A 27,220-nucleotide genomic window follows, 5' to 3' on the forward strand; every position below is an offset into this window, starting at 1 on the left:
TGATGAAGCCTTGATCTCGGTCATTTGAGGGTGTCACCTGGGGAGCCTTCAGGAGCGGCCGAGGACTTGCTGTGAGTCGGGGAGCTATTGAGGAGGTGCCAGGGTCCGCTCGAGTTTCAGCAATGCCACCTCACCTCGTCTCCTCTTCACCCAGGCAGACCCTGCCACGAGTTCGTCGGCCTCCGGGCGCGGCCGAAGCGTGGGGCCCGAGGAGCCGGGCGTTCTTAGGGGAACGGTGAGTAGCAGAATTGTTGCTTAGTGGCCGCTGTGCAGCTAAGATCGTGCAGTGATGTTTGGTGTTCTTGCTTGCAGCTCAGCAAGGGGCCCCAGGTCGGTGACTCAAGGAAACTGCCAGCGGGCGAGGCGGCCTTCCTTCGCAGCCGACGTGGATTCTCACCCCGGACGTCCGAGAGATAAGTCGGGGGCTAGGAGGCTGAGAGGGGGATGAAAGCGAGGTGCTGGGAGGGCTTTCTGAGGCAGCTTTGGAGATGGGGGTGGCCCCTTAGGCCACATAAAGGAAAAGCCTCCCAGTGCTGAAGTGCTCAGGGCAGAGCAGTGCCGGTGCACGGTGTGTCACTTGTCCGTCGTGCCTTCTGTGTCTTTTGCCTTAGTCCTTTGAGGGGCTTATCAGAAGCCCAGGTGTCCATCTTTGCCTCTCTGATCTCATCTGTGTTCCTCGGCCCAGTGCCGATTCCTTCTTTCCTTTGACTCGGGAGCCCGGGCGGGCATCGGCGCAGCATCCGGTCAGCTGTCTTTTGAGGTCTTGTTCTGAGCTGTTCTCGACAGCTGTGCACTGCAACCATCCGTCCTAGCAGATTAGGACGGGTACCAATGCGAAGATCCGTAGAGCATTCTGACCCTAGGGTTCTCGGGCATCCGTCTCTGCGTTGCTTGGAATAGGTCATTCAGTTAGCATCTTCTTCCTTCCTGCAGGGTTCCCTGAGCCTTATAGGCCCGCCATCAGTCTCACCTAGGTACTCTCATTCGGCAGCCTCTGGCTCCCTGAGGGCCTTCTTTTCTCGCCCAGGGCTTTCTCCCCCCGTTGTGTCCCCTTGTTTGTCTTGTTCTGTGTCACGGGTGTCTGGGTGTTTGGCCTGGAGCTGCTCTGCCCTGCTGCATAGCCTGGTGTAGGTATATAGCGGGGCATGTCCCGGGGCCTGGAAATTTGTAATGTAGGGCGTCTTTGGACTCTAGATGGGATTTGTAGATTGATGCAGGATGTCTGGAGCTGAGAAGTTCTCCTGCAGTGCCCTGATTTTTGTCCTAACATTCTTTCAGATGCAGCCAGATGGAATCGGTGGCAGAGGGTCCCCCCGAGAAGGTGAGTCACCGTTTGTCTTTGCGGGGGAAGCGAAAATGGTGCCTCTGTGTTACAGCATTGTTCTTTGTCTTTATTTTTAGGAACTAAAGGCAGCTCTTAGCAGTCAAGGTAAGTGGGCAAGGTGAGCAGTGACCGGTGGCTGGCAGCAGTTGTTAGTGCTCAGGTCTCAATTTCTGGTGCAGCTCTTAGCCTCCATTCTTGTCTGTGTGCTCTAGGCGGGCCGCTCGTGTTACGCCGAGACCCCCTCAGCAAGTGGCCCACAGACCCACTTTGTTGCTCTCGTGGGAATTCGGAGGCAGGACACGGCTCTGTGATGAAGCCTTGATCTCGGTCATTTGAGGGTGTCACCTGGGGAGCCTTCAGGAGCGGCCGAGGACTTGCTGTGAGTCGGGGAGCTATTGAGGAGGTGCCAGGGTCCGCTCGAGTTTCAGCAATGCCACCTCACCTCGTCTCCTCTCCACCCAGGCAGACCCTGCCACGAGTTCGTCGGCCTCCGGGCGCGGCCGAAGCGTGGGGCCCGAGGAGCCGGGCGTTCTTAGGGGAACGGTGAGTAGCAGAATTGTTGCTTAGTGGCCGCTGTGCAGCTAAGATCGTGCAGTGATGTTTGGTGTTCTTGCTTGCAGCTCAGCAAGGGGCCCCAGGTCGGTGACTCAAGGAAACTGCCAGCGGGCGAGGCGGCCTTCCTTCGCAGCTGACGTGGATTCTCACCCCGGACGTCCGAGAGATAAGTCGGGGGCTAGGAGGCTGAGAGGGGGATGAAAGCGAGGTGCTGGGAGGGCTTTCTGAGGCAGCTTTGGAGATGGGGGTGGCCCCTTAGGCCACATAAAGGAAAAGCCTCCCAGTGCTGAAGTGCTCAGGGCAGAGCAGTGCCGGTGCACGGTGTGTCACTTGTCCGTCGTGCCTTCTGTGTCTTTTGCCTTAGTCCTTTGAGGGGCTTATCAGAAGCCCAGGTGTCCATCTTTGCCTCTCTGATCTCATCTGTGTTCCTCGGCCCAGTGACGATTCCTTCTTTCCTTTGACTCGGGAGCCCAGGCGGGCATCGGCGCAGCATCCGGTCAGCTGTCTTTTGAGGTCTTGTTCTGAGCTGTTCTCGACAGCTGTGCACTGCAACCATCCGTCCTAGCAGATTAGGACGGGTACCAATGCGAAGATCCGTAGAGCATTCTGACCCTAGGGTTCTCGGGCATCCGTCTCTGCGTTGCTTGGAATAGGTCATTCAGTTAGCATCTTCTTCCTTCCTGCAGGGTTCCCTGAGCCTTATAGGCCCGCCATCAGTCTCACCTAGGTACTCTCATTCGGCAGCCTCTGGCTCCCTGAGGGCCTTCTTTTCTCGCCCAGGGCTTTCTCCCCCCGTTGTGTCCCCTTGTTTGTCTTGTTCTGTGTCACGGGTGTCTGGGTGTTTGGCCTGGAGCTGCTCTGCCCTGCTGCATAGCCTGGTGTAGGTATATAGCGGGGCATGTCCCGGGGCCTGGAAATTTGTAATGTAGGGCGTCTTTGGACTCTAGATGGGATTTGTAGATTGATGCAGGATGTCTGGAGCTGAGAAGTTCTCCTGCAGTGCCCTGATTTTTGTCCTAACATTCTTTCAGATGCAGCCAGATGGAATCGGTGGCAGAGGGTCCCCCCGAGAAGGTGAGTCACCGTTTGTCTTTGCGGGGGAAGCGAAAATGGTGCCTCTGTGTTACAGCATTGTTCTTTGTCTTTATTTTTAGGAACTAAAGGCAGCTCTTAGCAGTCAAGGTAAGTGGGCAAGGTGAGCAGTGACCGGTGGCTGGCAGCAGTTGTTAGTGCTCAGGTCTCAATTTCTGGTGCAGCTCTTAGCCTCTATTCTTGTCTGTGTGCTCTAGGCGGGCCGCTCGTGTTACGCCGAGACCCCCTCAGCAAGTGGCCCACAGACCCACTTTGTCGCTCTCGTGGGAATTCGGAGGCAGGACACGGCTCTGTGATGAAGCCTTGATCTCGGTCATTTGAGGGTGTCACCCGGGGAGCCTTCAGGAGCGGCCGAGGACTTGCTGTGAGTCGGGGAGCTATTGAGGAGGTGCCAGGGTCCGCTCGAGTTTCAGCAATGCCACCTCACCTCGTCTCCTCTTCACCCAGGCAGACCCTGCCGCGAGTTCGTCGGCCTCCGGGCGCGGCCGAAGCGTGGGGCCCGAGGAGCCGGGCGTTCTTAGGGGAACGGTGAGTAGCAGAATTGTTGCTTACTGGCCGCTGTGCGGCTAAGATCGTGCAGTGATGTTTGGTGTTCTTGCTTGCAGCTCAGCAAGGGGCCCCAGGTCGGTGACTCAAGGAAACTGCCAGCGGGCGAGGCGGCCTTCCTTCGCAGCTGACGTGGATTCTCACCCCGGACGTCCGAGAGATAAGTCGGGGGCTAGGAGGCTGAGAGGGGGATGAAAGCGAGGTGCTGGGAGGGCTTTCTGAGGCAGCTTTGGAGATGGGGGTGGCCCCTTAGGCCACATAAAGGAAAAGCCTCCCAGTGCTGAAGTGCTCAGGGCAGAGCAGTGCCGGTGCACGGTGTGTCACTTGTCCGTCGTGCCTTCTGTGTCTTTTGCCTTAGTCCTTTGAGGGGCTTATCAGAAGCCCAGGTGTCCATCTTTGCCTCTCTGATCTCATCTGTGTTCCTCGGCCCAGTGCCGATTCCTTCTTTCCTTTGACTCGGGAGCCCGGGCGGGCATCGGCGCAGCATCCGGTCAGCTGTCTTTTGAGGTCTTGTTCTGAGCTGTTCTCGACAGCTGTGCACTGCAACCATCCGTCCTAGCAGATTAGGACGGGTACCAATGCGAAGATCCGTAGAGCATTCTGACCCTAGGGTTCTCGGGCATCCGTCTCTGCGTTGCTTGGAATAGGTCATTCAGTTAGCATCTTCTTCCTTCCTGCAGGGTTCCCTGAGCCTTATAGGCCCGCCATCAGTCTCACCTAGGTACTCTCATTCGGCAGCCTCTGGCTCCCTGAGGGCCTTCTTTTCTCGCCCAGGGCTTTCTCCCCCCGTTGTGTCCCCTTGTTTGTCTTGTTCTGTGTCACGGGTGTCTGGGTGTTTGGCCTGGAGCTGCTCTGCCCTGCTGCATAGCCTGGTGTAGGTATATAGCGGGGCATGTCCCGGGGCCTGGAAATTTGTAATGTAGGGCGTCTTTGGACTCTAGATGGGATTTGTAGATTGATGCAGGATGTCTGGAGCTGAGAAGTTCTCCTGCAGTGCCCTGATTTTTGTCCTAACATTCTTTCAGATGCAGCCAGATGGAATCGGTGGCAGAGGGTCCCCCCGAGAAGGTGAGTCACCGTTTGTCTTTGCGGGGGAAGCGAAAATGGTGCCTCTGTGTTACAGCATTGTTCTTTGTCTTTATTTTTAGGAACTAAAGGCAGCTCTTAGCAGTCAAGGTAAGTGGGCAAGGTGAGCAGTGACCGGTGGCTGGCAGCAGTTGTTAGTGCTCAGGTCTCAATTTCTGGTGCAGCTCTTAGCCTCCATTCTTGTCTGTGTGCTCTAGGCGGGCCGCTCGTGTTACGCCGAGACCCCCTCAGCAAGTGGCCCACAGACCCACTTTGTTGCTCTCGTGGGAATTCGGAGGCAGGACACGGCTCTGTGATGAAGCCTTGATCTCGGTCATTTGAGGGTGTCACCTGGGGAGCCTTCAGGAGCGGCCGAGGACTTGCTGTGAGTCGGGGAGCTATTGAGGAGGTGCCAGGGTCCGCTCGAGTTTCAGCAATGCCACCTCACCTCGTCTCCTCTTCACCCAGGCAGACCCTGCCACGAGTTCGTCGGCCTCCGGGCGCGGCCGAAGCGTGGGGCCCGAGGAGCCGGGCGTTCTTAGGGGAACGGTGAGTAGCAGAATTGTTGCTTAGTGGCCGCTGTGCGGCTAAGATCGTGCAGTGATGTTTGGTGTTCTTGCTTGCAGCTCAGCAAGGGGCCCCAGGTCGGTGACTCAAGGAAACTGCCAGCGGGCGAGGCGGCCTTCCTTCGCAGCCGACGTGGATTCTCACCCCGGACGTCCGAGAGATAAGTCGGGGGCTAGGAGGCTGAGAGGGGGATGAAAGCGAGGTGCTGGGAGGGCTTTCTGAGGCAGCTTTGGAGATGGGGGTGGCCCCTTAGGCCACATAAAGGAAAAGCCTCCCAGTGCTGAAGTGCTCAGGGCAGAGCAGTGCCGGTGCACGGTGTGTCACTTGTCCGTCGTGCCTTCTGTGTCTTTTGCCTTAGTCCTTTGAGGGGCTTATCAGAAGCCCAGGTGTCCATCTTTGCCTCTCTGATCTCATCTGTGTTCCTCGGCCCAGTGCCGATTCCTTCTTTCCTTTGACTCGGGAGCCCGGGCGGGCATCGGCGCAGCATCCGGTCAGCTGTCTTTTGAGGTCTTGTTCTGAGCTGTTCTCGACAGCTGTGCACTGCAACCATCCGTCCTAGCAGATTAGGACGGGTACCAATGCGAAGATCCGTAGAGCATTCTGACCCTAGGGTTCTCGGGCATCCGTCTCTGCGTTGCTTGGAATAGGTCATTCAGTTAGCATCTTCTTCCTTCCTGCAGGGTTCCCTGAGCCTTATAGGCCCGCCATCAGTCTCACCTAGGTACTCTCATTCGGCAGCCTCTGGCTCCCTGAGGGCCTTCTTTTCTCGCCCAGGGCTTTCTCCCCCCGTTGTGTCCCCTTGTTTGTCTTGTTCTGTGTCACGGGTGTCTGGGTGTTTGGCCTGGAGCTGCTCTGCCCTGCTGCATAGCCTGGTGTAGGTATATAGCGGGGCATGTCCCGGGGCCTGGAAATTTGTAATGTAGGGCGTCTTTGGACTCTAGATGGGATTTGTAGATTGATGCAGGATGTCTGGAGCTGAGAAGTTCTCCTGCAGTGCCCTGATTTTTGTCCTAACATTCTTTCAGATGCAGCCAGATGGAATCGGTGGCAGAGGGTCCCCCCGAGAAGGTGAGTCACCGTTTGTCTTTGCGGGGGAAGCGAAAATGGTGCCTCTGTGTTACAGCATTGTTCTTTGTCTTTATTTTTAGGAACTAAAGGCAGCTCTTAGCAGTCAAGGTAAGTGGGCAAGGTGAGCAGTGACCGGTGGCTGGCAGCAGTTGTTAGTGCTCAGGTCTCAATTTCTGGTGCAGCTCTTAGCCTCCATTCTTGTCTGTGTGCTCTAGGCGGGCCGCTCGTGTTACGCCGAGACCCCCTCAGCAAGTGGCCCACAGACCCACTTTGTTGCTCTCGTGGGAATTCGGAGGCAGGACACGGCTCTGTGATGAAGCCTTGATCTCGGTCATTTGAGGGTGTCACCTGGGGAGCCTTCAGGAGCGGCCGAGGACTTGCTGTGAGTCGGGGAGCTATTGAGGAGGTGCCAGGGTCCGCTCGAGTTTCAGCAATGCCACCTCACCTCGTCTCCTCTTCACCCAGGCAGACCCTGCCACGAGTTCGTCGGCCTCCGGGCGCGGCCGAAGCGTGGGGCCCGAGGAGCCGGGCGTTCTTAGGGGAACGGTGAGTAGCAGAATTGTTGCTTAGTGGCCGCTGTGCAGCTAAGATCGTGCAGTGATGTTTGGTGTTCTTGCTTGCAGCTCAGCAAGGGGCCCCAGGTCGGTGACTCAAGGAAACTGCCAGCGGGCGAGGCGGCCTTCCTTCGCAGCCGACGTGGATTCTCACCCCGGACGTCCGAGAGATAAGTCGGGGGCTAGGAGGCTGAGAGGGGGATGAAAGCGAGGTGCTGGGAGGGCTTTCTGAGGCAGCTTTGGAGATGGGGGTGGCCCCTTAGGCCACATAAAGGAAAAGCCTCCCAGTGCTGAAGTGCTCAGGGCAGAGCAGTGCCGGTGCACGGTGTGTCACTTGTCCGTCGTGCCTTCTGTGTCTTTTGCCTTAGTCCTTTGAGGGGCTTATCAGAAGCCCAGGTGTCCATCTTTGCCTCTCTGATCTCATCTGTGTTCCTCGGCCCAGTGCCGATTCCTTCTTTCCTTTGACTCGGGAGCCCGGGCGGGCATCGGCGCAGCATCCGGTCAGCTGTCTTTTGAGGTCTTGTTCTGAGCTGTTCTCGACAGCTGTGCACTGCAACCATCCGTCCTAGCAGATTAGGACGGGTACCAATGCGAAGATCCGTAGAGCATTCTGACCCTAGGGTTCTCGGGCATCCGTCTCTGCGTTGCTTGGAATAGGTCATTCAGTTAGCATCTTCTTCCTTCCTGCAGGGTTCCCTGAGCCTTATAGGCCCGCCATCAGTCTCACCTAGGTACTCTCATTCGGCAGCCTCTGGCTCCCTGAGGGCCTTCTTTTCTCGCCCAGGGCTTTCTCCCCCCGTTGTGTCCCCTTGTTTGTCTTGTTCTGTGTCACGGGTGTCTGGGTGTTTGGCCTGGAGCTGCTCTGCCCTGCTGCATAGCCTGGTGTAGGTATATAGCGGGGCATGTCCCGGGGCCTGGAAATTTGTAATGTAGGGCGTCTTTGGACTCTAGATGGGATTTGTAGATTGATGCAGGATGTCTGGAGCTGAGAAGTTCTCCTGCAGTGCCCTGATTTTTGTCCTAACATTCTTTCAGATGCAGCCAGATGGAATCGGTGGCAGAGGGTCCCCCCGAGAAGGTGAGTCACCGTTTGTCTTTGCGGGGGAAGCGAAAATGGTGCCTCTGTGTTACAGCATTGTTCTTTGTCTTTATTTTTAGGAACTAAAGGCAGCTCTTAGCAGTCAAGGTAAGTGGGCAAGGTGAGCAGTGACCGGTGGCTGGCAGCAGTTGTTAGTGCTCAGGTCTCAATTTCTGGTGCAGCTCTTAGCCTCCATTCTTGTCTGTGTGCTCTAGGCGGGCCGCTCGTGTTACGCCGAGACCCCCTCAGCAAGTGGCCCACAGACCCACTTTGTTGCTCTCGTGGGAATTCGGAGGCAGGACACGGCTCTGTGATGAAGCCTTGATCTCGGTCATTTGAGGGTGTCACCCGGGGAGCCTTCAGGAGCGGCCGAGGACTTGCTGTGAGTCGGGGAGCTATTGAGGAGGTGCCAGGGTCCGCTCGAGTTTCAGCAATGCCACCTCACCTCGTCTCCTCTTCACCCAGGCAGACCCTGCCGCGAGTTCGTCGGCCTCCGGGCGCGGCCGAAGCGTGGGGCCCGAGGAGCCGGGCGTTCTTAGGGGAACGGTGAGTAGCAGAATTGTTGCTTACTGGCCGCTGTGCGGCTAAGATCGTGCAGTGATGTTTGGTGTTCTTGCTTGCAGCTCAGCAAGGGGCCCCAGGTCGGTGACTCAAGGAAACTGCCAGCGGGCGAGGCGGCCTTCCTTCGCAGCCGACGTGGATTCTCACCCCGGACGTCCGAGAGATAAGTCGGGGACTAGGAGGCTGAGAGGGGGATGAAAGCGAGGCGCTGGGAGGGCTTTCTGAGGCAGCTTTGGAGATGGGGGTGGCCCCTTAGGCCACATAAAGGAAAAGCCTCCCAGTGCTGAAGTGCTCAGGGCAGAGCAGTGCCGGTGCACGGTGTGTCACTTGTCCGTCGTGCCTTCTGTGTCTTTTGCCTTAGTCCTTTGAGGGGCTTATCAGAAGCCCAGGTGTCCATCTTTGCCTCTCTGATCTCATCTGTGTTCCTCGGCCCAGTGCCGATTCCTTCTTTCCTTTGACTCGGGAGCCCGGGCGGGCATCGGCGCAGCATCCGGTCAGCTGTCTTTTGAGGTCTTGTTCTGAGCTGTTCTCGACAGCTGTGCACTGCAACCATCCGTCCTAGCAGATTAGGACGGGTACCAATGCGAAGATCCGTAGAGCATTCTGACCCTAGGGTTCTCGGGCATCCGTCTCTGCGTTGCTTGGAATAGGTCATTCAGTTAGCATCTTCTTCCTTCCTGCAGGGTTCCCTGAGCCTTATAGGCCCGCCATCAGTCTCACCTAGGTACTCTCATTCGGCAGCCTCTGGCTCCCTGAGGGCCTTCTTTTCTCGCCCAGGGCTTTCTCCCCCCGTTGTGTCCCCTTGTTTGTCTTGTTCTGTGTCACGGGTGTCTGGGTGTTTGGCCTGGAGCTGCTCTGCCCTGCTGCATAGCCTGGTGTAGGTATATAGCGGGGCATGTCCCGGGGCCTGGAAATTTGTAATGTAGGGCGTCTTTGGACTCTAGATGGGATTTGTAGATTGATGCAGGATGTCTGGAGCTGAGAAGTTCTCCTGCAGTGCCCTGATTTTTGTCCTAACATTCTTTCAGATGCAGCCAGATGGAATCGGTGGCAGAGGGTCCCCCCGAGAAGGTGAGTCACCGTTTGTCTTTGCGGGGGAAGCGAAAATGGTGCCTCTGTGTTACAGCATTGTTCTTTGTCTTTATTTTTAGGAACTAAAGGCAGCTCTTAGCAGTCAAGGTAAGTGGGCAAGGTGAGCAGTGACCGGTGGCTGGCAGCAGTTGTTAGTGCTCAGGTCTCAATTTCTGGTGCAGCTCTTAGCCTCCATTCTTGTCTGTGTGCTCTAGGCGGGCCGCTTGTATTACGGTGATACCCCCCAGGAAATGGCGAACCGTTTTAGGTTGTCACTTTAGTGGGAATTTATATTTTGAAGTAAATTTTTTTTTGTTTTGATCGAGTATTTTTTGGTTTTTTTTTTGGATTATTATTATGGTGGGCCTCTAGTTGGATGAATGTTTTTAAATTTTAGGTGCGATATTTTGAGGTCACTACTTTGTGGTATGGGTGGATTTTTTTGTAATTTAATATTTTACACGGGTATTTCTTGAATGTTTGTTGTAATTTTAAGTTTTGTAGTGAAAATGTAATTTGGGATAATTATGTATAATTGTTCTTTTAAGTTTGTTATGTGGAGGAATTTTTGTATTTACCATTTGTAGTCTTTTAGGGATAAGGTTAGTTATGAAGAGGTATACTAACAAGGCATGTAGAAAATAGATTTTTAGGATTGGTGACCAATGAACATGGTGCATTTGAATGGGTGGTTTTAGTTAGTGTAACTTATGTGTTTTTTTTTTTTTTGTGTAACTATTTCTCTTGGGGGTTTTCTTGAGTATTTTAAACAAGGTTTGACACAGTTGGTAGGACTCTCATGTGGTGTATTTTTTGTGGAAACATAATTCTACCTTCTGATTATGGAATTTATGGGACTAGTTTCTTGACTACTTATCAAGTCTTTTTTAGGAGAAGTTTTTTGTTAATCTGGTTTTGAAATCAATGAAGAAAAAGAGAAAACAAAGGAGGTAGATAAGTTTTGTACTTATAGGACAGAAAGGGTTTAACATAGAAACTGCTTTGTCTAGTCTTACCTGGGGGCTTTCCGTGCAACGGCCGGGCCGCCCATGGCAGTCAGCAGCAGGAGAGCACCAAGCTGTGCACGCTGAATGGGAGGCCGCGCCGCCCCCAGGGAGTTGAACCAATCCAAGCTGAGTCGAACTAAGCAAGAGGCAACGAGTTCAGCTGAGTCAAGCTGTGCCAAAGATGTGAATCCTGCCGAGGTTAGCCGATAACAGCTGAATTCAGCTGAGGAGCCGAGCGCAGCATCCTGAGCAGGGCAGGGCACCGGGGTGGGCTTGGGGTGGAGTCGGCGCTCTATGAGGCTCCCCCTCCTGTCCCTCTCTCTACCCCTCCTTCGTCCTCCCCGTGTACCTCCTCTTCTCCCTGTCTTTCCCCCATTTCCTGCTCTTCCCAAAGCCAACCTCTTTCTCTCCCTTTTTGGCCTCCCCTCCTTTTCCCGCTACCCTTCCTTCCTTCTCCTCATATTCCTGTTCTTTGTCCCCCAGAACCTCCTCTCCCTCCCAAACCCGTCACCCCACTGCCCTCACTCCTTCCTGTCCCGTCCCTACTAGGCTCCTCCATTCTCTTCCCCTTCTCTCCCTCCTCTGTCCACCGTCCCTCTTCCCCGCTGCCGGCCTTTCCCTTCCCCTCCCGCTTTCCTCCACAGCCCGACCTCCCTCCCTACCCTTTCTCATGCCCTGCTAGCCCTCCTCTCTTCCCATCGCCCCTTTCCTTCTTTCCCCGCAGCCGCGGGGCTCGGGGCGCCGGAGAATAAAGCCCAGAGGGCCGGGGCCCGGCGTGGCGCCCCTAGGCCCTGGCAGGAGTCCCCGCACGGGGCCGGAGGCTCTCGCGGATCCCCCCGTGCTGGCCAAACGCCGCCCGGCACTGCCGGACCCGGGGCTTTCCCGGCATCGTGCCGAGAGCGGCCCCCGCTCTGTGCCGTGCCGTCCGTGCCGCGTCCCCGCCACTCCCTCTTTCTGCCCCTCGCCTGTGACAGCGAGGCTGGGCAGTAACTTAAACCCTTCTTGGAGCTGCCCCCCTTTCTTGTTGGGCGGAGTCCCTTTTGGGGGGATGGACACGTGGAGAGGGATTGAAGGAAGTGCTGGGCTGCTGTCTAGGGTAGTTTGACTCATTCTGTGACTTCTCTGGGGGCCAGGAAAAGGGGGCAAAGACGTGGGGCTCTGATGTCATTTGAGGTGCTCTGTAGTGGAGGAGAAGGTGGGTGGTTAATGGGGAGGGGGGGGTGTGTCATGCTGGGTGCTCTCCCCCAGAGGGACCCAAAGCTGCCCCAGAATGCACAGGGAGGGGTGTGTGTAGAATACTAAATCCTGTCAAGTGTTTCATTTTTATAGCTATTGCTGAAAATAGGGATTTGTCTCTAAAATCCTTTGGAAAGAAATCCAGAGCAGCCCCAGGTATGAGCTGAGAGGATGAGGAGGGGCTGGCTCCTGCCGGGGCCTGTTTTAGGGGGTTTGCCTCAGCTCACTTTTGCATGGAGCTGTTGAAGGAGAGAGGTTCATGAGGGGCTTCTAGGGCTGACTCATGGAAGGCCTCTGGGAGTTTGGGACAGGGCCTTGGTGATCACCTGGATATGCACTTGGATACCTCGAGCATTGTTTAAAGGAGCTATCGAGGGACAAACCTTTGTGCCGGGAACCAGCAAACAGGTGGATGTGCATGTGGATTTGTAGCAGGAACTTTTCTCCTTTCCCTTTCAAATTTTATGGCAGCTTGGGTCTGGGATGTATCCTGTGCTGTTTTGATTTTCAGGAGGTGGCTGCCCACTCAGGGCCACAGGCCCCTGAGGAGGAGTGTGGGCCCTTTTCCCTCTGCAACAAAATTTACCACCCGAGATTCCTGATGTCAGTTTGCAGGATGCGCTCGGGACTGTCAGGGAACGAGTTTGAGATGGCGGCAGCGTGGCTCTGGAAACATCCTCTGCCATTCAGCTTTTTTGGAGGCACGTGCTTATTCAGTGCCACAGGTGCCTCAACATGAATTCCAGCCCTTCTCCCTGGGGAAAAAAACTCACCACACCAGGGTCCTGATGTCAGTTGGCAGGACGCGCTTGGGACTGTCAGGGAAGCAGAAGATTGAAGTGGTGTTAACTTGGGTCTGGGAAACATCCTGCGCCATTTGGATGTTTTGGAAGCAGCCGCCCCCTTAGGTTCATCATGAATGCCTGCTCTTTTCCCTGTGAAACCAAGATCACCACCCCAGGTTGCAGATGTCGGTTTGCAGGATGCGCTTGGGACTGTCAGGGAAGCAAAATTCAAAGTGGTGGTAGCTTGGGTCTGGGACAAATCCTTTGCTGTTTGGATTTTCAGGATTTGGCCACGCACTCAGGGCCACAGGCCCTTGAAGACAACTGCGGGCCCTTTTCCCTGTGAAACAAAAGTTGCCACACCAGGGTTCTGATCTCACTTTGCAGCATGTGCTTGGGTCTGTCAGGGAAGCACAATATCAAAGTGGTGGCAGCTTGGGTCTGGGATGTATCCTGTGCTGTTTTGGATTTTCAGGAGGAGGCTGCCCACTCAGGGCCACGGGCCCCTGAAGACAACTGCGGGCCCTTTTCCCTGTGAAACAAAACTCACCACCCCAGGTTCCTGATGTCAGTTTGCAGGATGCGCTCAGGACTGTCAGGGAAGCAGAAGATTGAGGTGGTGGCAGCAGCTTGTGTCCGGGACAGATCCGGTGCCGTTTAGATATTTTGGAAGCGGGTGCCCACTCAGGGCCACGAATGCCGGCTCTTTTCCCTGTGAAACCAAGATCACCACCCCAGGTTGCAGATGTCAGTTTGCAGGATGTGCCTGGCAATGTCCTGGAAGCACAAATTCAAAGTGGTGGGAGCTTGGGTCTGGGACAAATCCTTTGCTGTTTGGATTTTCAGGATTTGGCCACGCACTCAGGGCCACAGGCCCTTGAAGACAACTGCGGGCCCTTTTCCCTGTGAAACAAAAGTTGCCACACCAGGGTTCTGATCTCACTTTGCAGCATGTGCTTGGGTCTGTCAGGGAAGCACAAATTCAAAGTGGTGGCAGCTTGGGTCTGGGATGTATCTTGTGCTGTTTTGGATTTTCAGGAGGAGGCTGCCCACTCAGGGCCAGAGGCCCCTGAAGACAACTGCGGGCCCTTTTCCCTGTGAAACAAAACTCACCACCCCAGGTTCCTGATGTCAGTTTGCAGGATGCGCTCAGGACTGTCAGGGAAGCAGAAGATTGAGGTGGTGGCAGCAGCTTGTGTCCGGGACAGATCCGGTGCCGTTTAGATATTTTGGAAGCGGGTGCCCACTCAGGGCCACGAATGCCGGCTCTTTTCCCTGTGAAACCAAGATCACCACCCCAGGTTGCAGATGTCAGTTTGCAGGATGTGCTTGGCAATGTCCTGGAAGCACAAATTCAAAGTGGTGGGAGCTTGGGCCTGGGACAAATCCTTTGCTGTTTGGATTTTCAGGATTTGGCCACGCACTCAGGGCCACAGGCCCTTGAAGACAACTGCGGGCCCTTTTCCCTGTGAAACAAAAGTTGCCACACCAGGGTTCTGATCTCACTTTGCAGCATGTGCTTGGGTCTGTCAGGGAAGCACAAATTCAAAGTGGTGGCAGCTTGGGTCTGGGATGTATCCTGCGCTGTTTTGGATTTTCAGGAGGAGGCTGCCCACTCAGGGCCACGGGCCCCTGAAGACAACTGCGGGCCCTTTTCCCTGTGAAACAAAACTCACCACCCCAGGTTCCTGATGTCAGTTTGCAGGATGCGCTCAGGACTGTCAGGGAAGCAGAAGATTGAGGTGGTGGCAGCAGCTTGTGTCCGGGACAGATCCGGTGCCGTTTAGGTATTTTGGAAGCGGGTGCCCACTCAGGGCCACGAATGCCGGCTCTTTTCCCTGTGAAACCAAGATCACCACCCCAGGTTGCAGATGTCAGTTTGCAGGATGCGCTTGGCAATGTCCTGGAAGCACAATATCAAAGTGGTGGCAGCTTGGGTCTGGGATGTATCCTGTGCTGTTTTGATTTTCAGGAGGAGGCTGCCCACTCAGGGCCACAGGCCCCTGAGGAGGAGTGTGGGCCCTTTTCCCTCTGCAACAAAATTTACCACCCGAGATTCCTGATGTCAGTTTGCAGGATGCGCTCGGGACTGTCAGGGAACGAGTTTGAGATGGTGGCAGCGTGGCTCTGGAAACATCCTCTGCCATTCAGCTTTTTTGGAGGCACGTGCTTATTCAGTGCCACAGGTGCCTCAACATGAATTCCAGCCCTTCTCCCTGGGGAAAAAACTCGCCACACCAGGGTCCTGATGTCAGTTGGCAGGATGCGCTTGGGACTGTCAGGGAAGCAGAAGATTGAAGTGGTGTTAACTTGGGTCTGGGAAACATCCTGCGCCATTTGGATGTTTTGGAAGCAGCCGCCCCCTTAGGTTCATCATGAATGCCTGCTCTTTTCCCTGTGAAACCAAGATCACCACCCCAGGTTGCAGATGTCGGTTTGCAGGATGCGCTTGGGACTGTCAGGGAAGCAAAATTCAAAGTGGTGGTAGCTTGGGTCTGGGACAAATCCTTTGCTGTTTGGATTTTCAGGATTTGGCCACGCACTCAGGGCCACAGGCCCTTGAAGACAACTGCGGGCCCTTTTCCCTGTGAAACAAAAGTTGCCACACCAGGGTTCTGATCTCACTTTGCAGCATGTGCTTGGGTTTGTCAGGGAAGCACAATATCAAAGTGGTGGCAGCTTGGGTCTGGGATGTATCTTGTGCTGTTTTGGATTTTCAGGAGGAGGCTGCCCACTCAGGGCCAGAGGCCCCTGAAGACAACTGCGGGCCCTTTTCCCTGTGAAACAAAACTCACCACCCCAGGTTCCTGATGTCAGTTTGCAGGATGCGCTCAGGACTGTCAGGGAAGCAGAAGATTGAGGTGGTGGCAGCAGCTTGTGTCCGGGACAGATCCGGTGCCGTTTAGATATTTTGGAAGCGGGTGCCCACTCAGGGCCACGAATGCCGGCTCTTTTCCCTGTGAAACCAAGATCACCACCCCAGGTTGCAGATGTCAGTTTGCAGGATGCGCTTGGCAATGTCCTGGAAGCACAATATCAAAGTGGTGGCAGCTTGGGTCTGGGATGTATCCTGTGCTGTTTTGATTTTCAGGAGGAGGCTGCCCACTCAGGGCCACAGGCCCCTGAAGACAACTGCGGGCCCATTTCCCTGTGAAACAAAACTCACCACCCGAGATTCCTGATGTCAGTTTGCAGGATGCGCTCAGGACTGTCAGGGAAGCGGAAGATTGAGGTGGTGGCAGCAGCTTTTGTCCGGGACCCATCCGGTGCCGTTTAGGTATTTTGGAAGTGGGTGCCCACTCAGGGCCACGAATGCCGGCTCTTTTCCCTGTGAAACCAAGATCACCACCCCAGGTTGCAGATGTCAGTTTGCAGGATGTGCTTGGCAATGTCCTGGAAGCACAAATTCAAAGTGGTGGCAGCTTGGGTCTGGGATGTATCCTGTGCTGTTTTGATTTTCAGGAGGTGGCTGCCCACTCAGGGCCACAGGCCCCTGAGGAGGAGTGTGGGCCCTTTTCCCTCTGCAACAAAATTTACCACCCGAGATTCCTGATGTCAGTTTGCAGGATGCGCTCGGGACTGTCAGGGAACGAGTTTGAGATGGTGGCAGCGTGGCTCTGGAAACATCCTCTGCCATTCAGCTTTTTTGGAGGCACGTGCTTATTCAGTGCCACAGGTGCCTCAACATGAATTCCAGCCCTTCTCCCTGGGGGAAAAAACTCGCCACACCAGGGTCCTGATGTCAGTTGGCAGGACGCGCTTGGGACTGTCAGGGAAGCAGAAGATTGAAGTGGTGTTAACTTGGGTCTGGGAAACATCCTGCGCCATTTGGATGTTTTGGAAGCAGCCGCCCCCTTAGGTTCATCATGAATGCCTGCTCTTTTCCCTGTGAAACCAAGATCACCACCCCAGGTTGCAGATGTCGGTTTGCAGGATGCGCTTGGGACTGTCAGGGAAGCAAAATTCAAAGTGGTGGTAGCTTGGGTCTGGGACAAATCCTGTGCTGTTTGGATTTTCAGGATTTGGCCACGCACTCAGGGCCAGAGGCCCCTGAAGACAACTGCGGGCCCTTTTCCCTGTGAAACAAAACTCACCACCCCAGGTTCCTGATGTCAGTTTGCAGGATGCGCTCAGGACTGTCAGGGAAGCAGAAGATTGAGGTGGTGGCAGCAGCTTGTGTCCGGGACAGATCCGGTGCCGTTTAGATATTTTGGAAGCGGGTGCCCACTCAGGGCCACAAATGCCGGCTCTTTTCCCTGTGAAACCAAGATCACCACCCCAGGTTGCAGATGTCAGTTTGCAGGATGTGCCTGGCAATGTCCTGGAAGCACAAATTCAAAGTGGTGGGAGCTTGGGTCTGGGACAAATCCTTTGCTGTTTGGATTTTCAGGATTTGGCCACGCACTCAGGGCCACAGGCCCTTGAAGACAACTGCGGGCCCTTTTCCCTGTGAAACAAAAGTTGCCACACCAGGGTTCTGATCTCACTTTGCAGCATGTGCTTGGGTCTGTCAGGGAAGCACAAATTCAAAGTGGTGGCAGCTTGGGTCTGGGATGTATCTTGTGCTGTTTTGGATTTTCAGGAGGAGGCTGCCCACTCAGGGCCAGAGGCCCCTGAAGACAACTGCGGGCCCTTTTCCCTGTGAAACAAAACTCACCACCCCAGGTTCCTGATGTCAGTTTGCAGGATGCGCTCAGGACTGTCAGGGAAGCAGAAGATTGAGGTGGTGGCAGCAGCTTGTGTCCGGGACAGATCCGGTGCCGTTTAGATATTTTGGAAGCGGGTGCCCACTCAGGGCCACGAATGCCGGCTCTTTTCCCTGTGAAACCAAGATCACCACCCCAGGTTGCAGATGTCAGTTTGCAGGATGCGCTTGGCAATGTCCTGGAAGCACAATATCAAAGTGGTGGCAGCTTGGGTCTGGGATGTATCCTGTGCTGTTTTGATTTTCAGGAGGAGGCTGCCCACTCAGGGCCACAGGCCCCTGAGGAGGAGTGTGGGCCCTTTTCCCTCTGCAACAAAATTTACCACCCGAGATTCCTGATGTCAGTTTGCAGGATGCGCTCGGGACTGTCAGGGAAGCAGAAGATTGAAGTGGTGTTAACTTGGGTCTGGGAAACATCCTGCGCCATTTGGATGTTTTGGAAGCAACCGCCCCCTTAGGTTCATCATGAATGCCTGCTCTTTTCCCTGTGAAACCAAGATCACCACCCCAGGTTGCAGATGTCGGTTTGCAGGATGCGCTTGGGACTGTCAGGGAAGCAAAATTCAAAGTGGTGGTAGCTTGGGTCTGGGACAAATCCTGTGCTGTTTGGATTTTCAGGATTTGGCCACGCACTCAGGGCCAGAGGCCCCTGAAGACAACTGCGGGCCCTTTTCCCTGTGAAACAAAACTCACCACCCCAGGTTCCTGATGTCAGTTTGCAGGATGCGCTCAGGACTGTCAGGGAAGCAGAAGATTGAGGTGGTGGCAGCAGCTTGTGTCCGGGACAGATCCGGTGCCGTTTAGATATTTTGGAAGCGGGTGCCCACTCAGGGCCACAAATGCCGGCTCTTTTCCCTGTGAAACCAAGATCACCACCCCAGGTTGCAGATGTCAGTTTGCAGGATGTGCCTGGCAATGTCCTGGAAGCACAAATTCAAAGTGGTGGGAGCTTGGGTCTGGGACAAATCCTTTGCTGTTTGGATTTTCAGGATTTGGCCACGCACTCAGGGCCACAGGCCCTTGAAGACAACTGCGGGCCCTTTTCCCTGTGAAACAAAAGTTGCCACACCAGGGTTCTGATCTCACTTTGCAGCATGTGCTTGGGTCTGTCAGGGAAGCACAAATTCAAAGTGGTGGCAGCTTGGGTCTGGGATGTATCTTGTGCTGTTTTGGATTTTCAGGAGGAGGCTGCCCACTCAGGGCCACAGGCCCCTGAAGACAACTGCGGGCCCTTTTCCCTGTGAAACAAAACTCACCACCCCAGGTTCCTGATGTCAGTTTGCAGGATGCGCTCAGGACTGTCAGGGAAGCAGAAGATTGAGGTGGTGGCAGCAGCTTGTGTCCGGGACAGATCCGGTGCCGTTTAGATATTTTGGAAGCGGGTGCCCACTCAGGGCCACGAATGCCGGCTCTTTTCCCTGTGAAACCAAGATCACCACCCCAGGTTGCAGATGTCAGTTTGCAGGATGCGCTTGGCAATGTCCTGGAAGCACAATATCAAAGTGGTGGCAGCTTGGGTCTGGGATGTATCCTGTGCTGTTTTGATTTTCAGGAGGAGGCTGCCCACTCAGGGCCACAGGCCCCTGAGGAGGAGTGTGGGCCCTTTTCCCTCTGCAACAAAATTTACCACCCGAGATTCCTGATGTCAGTTTGCAGGATGCGCTCGGGACTGTCAGGGAACGAGTTTGAGATGGCGGCAGCGTGGCTCTGGAAACATCCTCTGCCATTCAGCTTTTTTGGAGGCACGTGCTTATTCAGTGCCACAGGTGCCTCAACATGAATTCCAGCCCTTCTCCCTGGGGAAAAAAACTCACCACACCAGGGTCCTGATGTCAGTTGGCAGGATGCGCTTGGGACTGTCAGGGAAGCAGAAGATTGAAGTGGTGTTAACTTGGGTCTGGGACAAATCCTGTGCTGTTTGGATTTTCAGGATTTGGCCACGCACTCAGGGCCACAGGCCCTTGAAGAGAACTGCGGGCCCTTTTCCCTGTGAAACAAAAGTTGCCACACCAGGGTTCTGATCTCACTTTGCAGCATGTGCTTGGGTCTGTCAGGGAAGCACAATATCAAAGTGGTGGCAGCTTGGGTCTGGGATGTATCCTGTGCTGTTTTGGATTTTCAGGAGGAGGCTGCCCACTCAGGGCCACAGGCCCCTGAAGACAACTGCGGGCCCTTTTCCCTGTGAAACAAAACTCACCACCCCAGGTTCCTGATGTCAGTTTGCAGGATGCGCTCAGGACTGTCAGGGAAGCAGAAGATTGAGGTGGTGGCAGCAGCTTGTGTCCGGGACAGATCCGGTGCCGTTTAGATATTTTGGAAGCGGGTGCCCACTCAGGGCCACGAATGCCGGCTCTTTTCCCTGTGAAACAAAAGTTGCCACACCAGGGTTCTGATCTCACTTTGCAGCATGTGCTTGGGTCTGTCAGGGAAGCACAATATCAAAGTGGTGGCAGCTTGGGTCTGGGATGTATCCTGTGCTGTTTTGATTTTCAGGAGGTGGCTGCCCACTCAGGGCCACAGGCCCCTGAGGAGGAGTGTGGGCCCTTTTCCCTCTGCAACAAAATTTACCACCCGAGATTCCTGATGTCAGTTTGCAGGATGCGCTCGGGACTGTCAGGGAACGAGTTTGAGATGGTGGCAGCGTGGCTCTGGAAACATCCTCTGCCATTCAGCTTTTTTGGAGGCACGTGCTTATTCAGTGCCACAGGTGCCTCAACATGAATTCCAGCCCTTCTCCCTGGGGGAAAAAACTCGCCACACCAGGGTCCTGATGTCAGTTGGCAGGACGCGCTTGGGACTGTCAGGGAAGCAGAAGATTGAAGTGGTGTTAACTTGGGTCTGGGAAACATCCTGCGCCATTTGGATGTTTTGGAAGCAGCCGCCCCCTTAGGTTCATCATGAATGCCTGCTCTTTTCCCTGTGAAACCAAGATCACCACCCCAGGTTGCAGATGTCGGTTTGCAGGATGCGCTTGGGACTGTCAGGGAAGCAAAATTCAAAGTGGTGGTAGCTTGGGTCTGGGACAAATCCTGTGCTGTTTGGATTTTCAGGATTTGGCCACGCACTCAGGGCCAGAGGCCCCTGAAGACAACTGCGGGCCCTTTTCCCTGTGAAACAAAACTCACCACCCCAGGTTCCTGATGTCAGTTTGCAGGATGCGCTCAGGACTGTCAGGGAAGCAGAAGATTGAGGTGGTGGCAGCAGCTTGTGTCCGGGACAGATCCGGTGCCGTTTAGATATTTTGGAAGCGGGTGCCCACTCAGGGCCACAAATGCCGGCTCTTTTCCCTGTGAAACCAAGATCACCACCCCAGGTTGCAGATGTCAGTTTGCAGGATGTGCCTGGCAATGTCCTGGAAGCACAAATTCAAAGTGGTGGGAGCTTGGGTCTGGGACAAATCCTTTGCTGTTTGGATTTTCAGGATTTGGCCACGCACTCAGGGCCACAGGCCCTTGAAGACAACTGCGGGCCCTTTTCCCTGTGAAACAAAAGTTGCCACACCAGGGTTCTGATCTCACTTTGCAGCATGTGCTTGGGTCTGTCAGGGAAGCACAAATTCAAAGTGGTGGCAGCTTGGGTCTGGGATGTATCCTGCGCTGTTTTGGATTTTCAGGAGGAGGCTGCCCACTCAGGGCCACAGGCCCCTGAAGACAACTGCGGGCCCTTTTCCCTGTGAAACAAAACTCACCACCCCAGGTTCCTGATGTCAGTTTGCAGGATGCGCTCAGGACTGTCAGGGAAGCAGAAGATTGAGGTGGTGGCAGCAGCTTGTGTCCGGGACAGATCCGGTGCCGTTTAGGTATTTTGGAAGCGGGTGCCCACTCAGGGCCACGAATGCCGGCTCTTTTCCCTGTGAAACCAAGATCACCACCCCAGGTTGCAGATGTCAGTTTGCAGGATGCGCTTGGCAATGTCCTGGAAGCACAATATCAAAGTGGTGGCAGCTTGGGTCTGGGATGTATCCTGTGCTGTTTTGATTTTCAGGAGGAGGCTGCCCACTCAGGGCCACAGGCCCCTGAGGAGGAGTGTGGGCCCTTTTCCCTCTGCAACAAAATTTACCACCCGAGATTCCTGATGTCAGTTTGCAGGATGCGCTCGGGACTGTCAGGGAACGAGTTTGAGATGGTGGCAGCGTGGCTCTGGAAACATCCTCTGCCATTCAGCTTTTTTGGAGGCACGTGCTTATTCAGTGCCACAGGTGCCTCAACATGAATTCCAGCCCTTCTCCCTGGGGAAAAAACTCGCCACACCAGGGTCCTGATGTCAGTTGGCAGGATGCGCTTGGGACTGTCAGGGAAGCAGAAGATTGAAGTGGTGTTAACTTGGGTCTGGGAAACATCCTGCGCCATTTGGATGTTTTGGAAACAGCCGCCCACTTAGGTTCATCATGAATGCCTGCTCTTTTCCCTGTGAAACCAAGATCACCACCCCAGGTTGCAGATGTCGGTTTGCAGGATGCGCTTGGGACTGTCAGGGAAGCAAAATTCAAAGTGGTGGTAGCTTGGGTCTGGGACAAATCCTGTGCTGTTTGGATTTTCAGGATTTGGCCACGCACTCAGGGCCACAGGCCCTTGAAGACAACTGCGGGCCCTTTTCCCTGTGAAACAAAAGTTGCCACACCAGGGTTCGGATCTCACTTTGCAGCATGTGCTTGGGTCTGTCAGGGAAGCACAATATCAAAGTGGTGGCAGCTTGGGTCTGGGATGTATCTTGCGCTGTTTTGGATTTTCAGGAGGAGGCTGCCCACTCAGGGCCACAGGCCCCTGAAGACAACTGCGGGCCCTTTTCCCTGTGAAACAAAACTCACCACCCCAGGTTCCTGATGTCAGTTTGCAGGATGCGCTCAGGACTGTCAGGGAAGCAGAAGATTGAGGTGGTGGCAGCAGCTTGTGTCCGGGACAGATCCGGTGCCGTTTAGATATTTTGGAAGCGGGTGCCCACTCAGGGCCACGAATGCCGGCTCTTTTCCCTGTGAAACCAAGATCACCACCCCAGGTTGCAGATGTCAGTTTGCAGGATGCGCTTGGCAATGTCCTGGAAGCACAATATCAAAGTGGTGGCAGCTTGGGTCTGGGATGTATCCTGTGCTGTTTTGATTTTCAGGAGGAGGCTGCCCACTCAGGGCCACAGGCCCCTGAGGAGGAGTGTGGGCCCTTTTCCCTCTGCAACAAAATTTACCACCCGAGATTCCTGATGTCAGTTTGCAGGATGCGCTCGGGACTGTCAGGGAACGAGTTTGAGATGGCGGCAGCGTGGCTCTGGAAACATCCTCTGCCATTCAGCTTTTTTGGAGGCACGTGCTTATTCAGTGCCACAGGTGCCTCAACATGAATTCCAGCCCTTCTCCCTGGGGAAAAAAACTCACCACACCAGGGTCCTGATGTCAGTTGGCAGGATGCGCTTGGGACTGTCAGGGAAGCAGAAGATTGAAGTGGTGTTAACTTGGGTCTGGGACAAATCCTGTGCTGTTTGGATTTTCAGGATTTGGCCACGCACTCAGGGCCACAGGCCCTTGAAGACAACTGCGGGCCCTTTTCCCTGTGAAACAAAAGTTGCCACACCAGGGTTCTGATCTCACTTTGCAGCATGTGCTTGGGTCTGTCAGGGAAGCACAATATCAAAGTGGTGGCAGCTTGGGTCTGGGATGTATCCTGTGCTGTTTTGGATTTTCAGGAGGAGGCTGCCCACTCAGGGCCACAGGCCCCTGAAGACAACTGCGGGCCCTTTTCCCTGTGAAACAAAACTCACCACCCCAGGTTCCTGATGTCAGTTTGCAGGATGCGCTCAGGACTGTCAGGGAAGCAGAAGATTGAGGTGGTGGCAGCAGCTTGTGTCCGGGACAGATCCGGTGCCGTTTAGATATTTTGGAAGCGGGTGCCCACTCAGGGCCACGAATGCCGGCTCTTTTCCCTGTGAAACCAAGATCACCACCCCAGGTTGCAGATGTCAGTTTGCAGGATGTGCTTGGCAATGTCCTGGAAGCACAAATTCAAAGTGGTGGGAGCTTGGGCCTGGGACAAATCCTTTGCTGTTTGGATTTTCAGGATTTGGCCACGCACTCAGGGCCACAGGCCCTTGAAGACAACTGCGGGCCCTTTTCCCTGTGAAACAAAAGTTGCCACACCAGGGTTCTGATCTCACTTTGCAGCATGTGCTTGGGTCTGTCAGGGAAGCACAAATTCAAAGTGGTGGCAGCTTGGGTCTGGGATGTATCCTGCGCTGTTTTGGATTTTCAGGAGGAGGCTGCCCACTCAGGGCCACGGGCCCCTGAAGACAACTGCGGGCCCTTTTCCCTGTGAAACAAAACTCACCACCCCAGGTTCCTGATGTCAGTTTGCAGGATGCGCTCAGGACTGTCAGGGAAGCAGAAGATTGAGGTGGTGGCAGCAGCTTGTGTCCGGGACAGATCCGGTGCCGTTTAGGTATTTTGGAAGCGGGTGCCCACTCAGGGCCACGAATGCCGGCTCTTTTCCCTGTGAAACCAAGATCACCACCCCAGGTTGCAGATGTCAGTTTGCAGGATGCGCTTGGCAATGTCCTGGAAGCACAATATCAAAGTGGTGGCAGCTTGGGTCTGGGATGTATCCTGTGCTGTTTTGATTTTCAGGAGGAGGCTGCCCACTCAGGGCCACAGGCCCCTGAGGAGGAGTGTGGGCCCTTTTCCCTCTGCAACAAAATTTACCACCCGAGATTCCTGATGTCAGTTTGCAGGATGCGCTCGGGACTGTCAGGGAACGAGTTTGAGATGGTGGCAGCGTGGCTCTGGAAACATCCTCTGCCATTCAGCTTTTTTGGAGGCACGTGCTTATTCAGTGCCACAGGTGCCTCAACATGAATTCCAGCCCTTCTCCCTGGGGAAAAAACTCGCCACACCAGGGTCCTGATGTCAGTTGGCAGGATGCGCTTGGGACTGTCAGGGAAGCAGAAGATTGAAGTGGTGTTAACTTGGGTCTGGGAAACATCCTGCGCCATTTGGATGTTTTGGAAACAGCCGCCCACTTAGGTTCATCATGAATGCCTGCTCTTTTCCCTGTGAAACCAAGATCACCACCCCAGGTTGCAGATGTCGGTTTGCAGGATGCGCTTGGGACTGTCAGGGAAGCAAAATTCAAAGTGGTGGTAGCTTGGGTCTGGGACAAATCCTGTGCTGTTTGGATTTTCAGGATTTGGCCACGCACTCAGGGCCACAGGCCCTTGAAGACAACTGCGGGCCCTTTTCCCTGTGAAACAAAAGTTGCCACACCAGGGTTCGGATCTCACTTTGCAGCATGTGCTTGGGTCTGTCAGGGAAGCACAATATCAAAGTGGTGGCAGCTTGGGTCTGGGATGTATCCTGCGCTGTTTTGGATTTTCAGGAGGAGGCTGCCCACTCAGGGCCACAGGCCCCTGAAGACAACTGCGGGCCCTTTTCCCTGTGAAACAAAACTCACCACCCCAGGTTCCTGATGTCAGTTTGCAGGATGCGCTCAGGACTGTCAGGGAAGCAGAAGATTGAGGTGGTGGCAGCAGCTTGTGTCCGGGACAGATCCGGTGCCGTTTAGATATTTTGGAAGCGGGTGCCCACTCAGGGCCACGAATGCCGGCTCTTTTCCCTGTGAAACCAAGATCACCACCCCAGGTTGCAGATGTCAGTTTGCAGGATGCGCTTGGCAATGTCCTGGAAGCACAATATCAAAGTGGTGGCAGCTTGGGTCTGGGATGTATCCTGTGCTGTTTTGATTTTCAGGAGGAGGCTGCCCACTCAGGGCCACAGGCCCCTGAGGAGGAGTGTGGGCCCTTTTCCCTCTGCAACAAAATTTACCACCCGAGATTCCTGATGTCAGTTTGCAGGATGCGCTCGGGACTGTCAGGGAACGAGTTTGAGATGGCGGCAGCGTGGCTCTGGAAACATCCTCTGCCATTCAGCTTTTTTGGAGGCACGTGCTTATTCAGTGCCACAGGTGCCTCAACATGAATTCCAGCCCTTCTCCCTGGGGAAAAAAACTCACCACACCAGGGTCCTGATGTCAGTTGGCAGGATGCGCTTGGGACTGTCAGGGAAGCAGAAGATTGAAGTGGTGTTAACTTGGGTCTGGGACAAATCCTGTGCTGTTTGGATTTTCAGGATTTGGCCACGCACTCAGGGCCACAGGCCCTTGAAGAGAACTGCGGGCCCTTTTCCCTGTGAAACAAAAGTTGCCACACCAGGGTTCTGATCTCACTTTGCAGCATGTGCTTGGGTCTGTCAGGGAAGCACAATATCAAAGTGGTGGCAGCTTGGGTCTGGGATGTATCCTGTGCTGTTTTGGATTTTCAGGAGGAGGCTGCCCACTCAGGGCCACAGGCCCCTGAAGACAACTGCGGGCCCTTTTCCCTGTGAAACAAAACTCACCACCCTAGGTTCCTGATGTCAGTTTGCAGGATGCGCTCAGGACTGTCAGGGAAGCAGAAGATTGAGGTGGTGGCAGCAGCTTGTGTCCGGGACAGATCCGGTGCCGTTTAGATATTTTGGAAGCGGGTGCCCACTCAGGGCCACGAATGCCGGCTCTTTTCCCTGTGAAACCAAGATCACCACCCCAGGTTGCAGATGTCAGTTTGCAGGATGTGCCTGGCAATGTCCTGGAAGCACAAATTCAAAGTGGTGGGAGCTTGGGTCTGGGACAAATCCTTTGCTGTTTGGATTTTCAGGATTTGGCCACGCACTCAGGGCCACAGGCCCTTGAAGACAACTGCGGGCCCTTTTCCCTGTGAAACAAAAGTTGCCACACCAGGGTTCTGATCTCACTTTGCAGCATGTGCTTGGGTCTGTCAGGGAAGCACAATATCAAAGTGGTGGCAGCTTGGGTCTGGGATGTATCCTGTGCTGTTTTGATTTTCAGGAGGTGGCTGCCCACTCAGGGCCACAGGCCCCTGAGGAGGAGTGTGGGCCCTTTTCCCTCTGCAACAAAATTTACCACCCGAGATTCCTGATGTCAGTTTGCAGGATGCGCTCGGGACTGTCAGGGAACGAGTTTGAGATGGTGGCAGCGTGGCTCTGGAAACATCCTCTGCCATTCAGCTTTTTTGGAGGCACGTGCTTATTCAGTGCCACAGGTGCCTCAACATGAATTCCAGCCCTTCTCCCTGGGGAAAAAAACTCACCACACCAGGGTCCTGATGTCAGTTGGCAGGACGCGCTTGGGACTGTCAGGGAAGCAGAAGATTGAAGTGGTGTTAACTTGGGTCTGGGAAACATCCTGCGCCATTTGGATGTTTTGGAAGCAGCCGCCCCCTTAGGTTCATCATGAATGCCTGCTCTTTTCCCTGTGAAACCAAGATCACCACCCCAGGTTGCAGATGTCGGTTTGCAGGATGCGCTTGGGACTGTCAGGGAAGCAAAATTCAAAGTGGTGGTAGCTTGGGTCTGGGACAAATCCTGTGCTGTTTGGATTTTCAGGATTTGGCCACGCACTCAGGGCCACAGGCCCTTGAAGACAACTGCGGGCCCTTTTCCCTGTGAAACAAAAGTTGCCACACCAGGGTTCGGATCTCACTTTGCAGCATGTGCTTGGGTCTGTCAGGGAAGCACAATATCAAAGTGGTGGCAGCTTGGGTCTGGGATGTATCCTGCGCTGTTTTGGATTTTCAGGAGGAGGCTGCCCACTCAGGGCCACAGGCCCCTGAAGACAACTGCGGGCCCTTTTCCCTGTGAAACAAAACTCACCACCCCAGGTTCCTGATGTCAGTTTGCAGGATGCGCTCAGGACTGTCAGGGAAGCAGAAGATTGAGGTGGTGGCAGCAGCTTGTGTCCGGGACAGATCCGGTGCCGTTTAGATATTTTGGAAGCGGGTGCCCACTCAGGGCCACGAATGCCGGCTCTTTTCCCTGTGAAACCAAGATCACCACCCCAGGTTGCAGATGTCAGTTTGCAGGATGCGCTTGGCAATGTCCTGGAAGCACAATATCAAAGTGGTGGCAGCTTGGGTCTGGGATGTATCCTGTGCTGTTTTGATTTTCAGGAGGAGGCTGCCCACTCAGGGCCACAGG

The sequence above is a fragment of the Anomalospiza imberbis genome, chromosome 1 (genome assembly GCF_031753505.1).
Source record: "Anomalospiza imberbis isolate Cuckoo-Finch-1a 21T00152 chromosome 1, ASM3175350v1, whole genome shotgun sequence".
Taxonomy (NCBI): Eukaryota; Metazoa; Chordata; class Aves; order Passeriformes; family Viduidae; genus Anomalospiza; species Anomalospiza imberbis.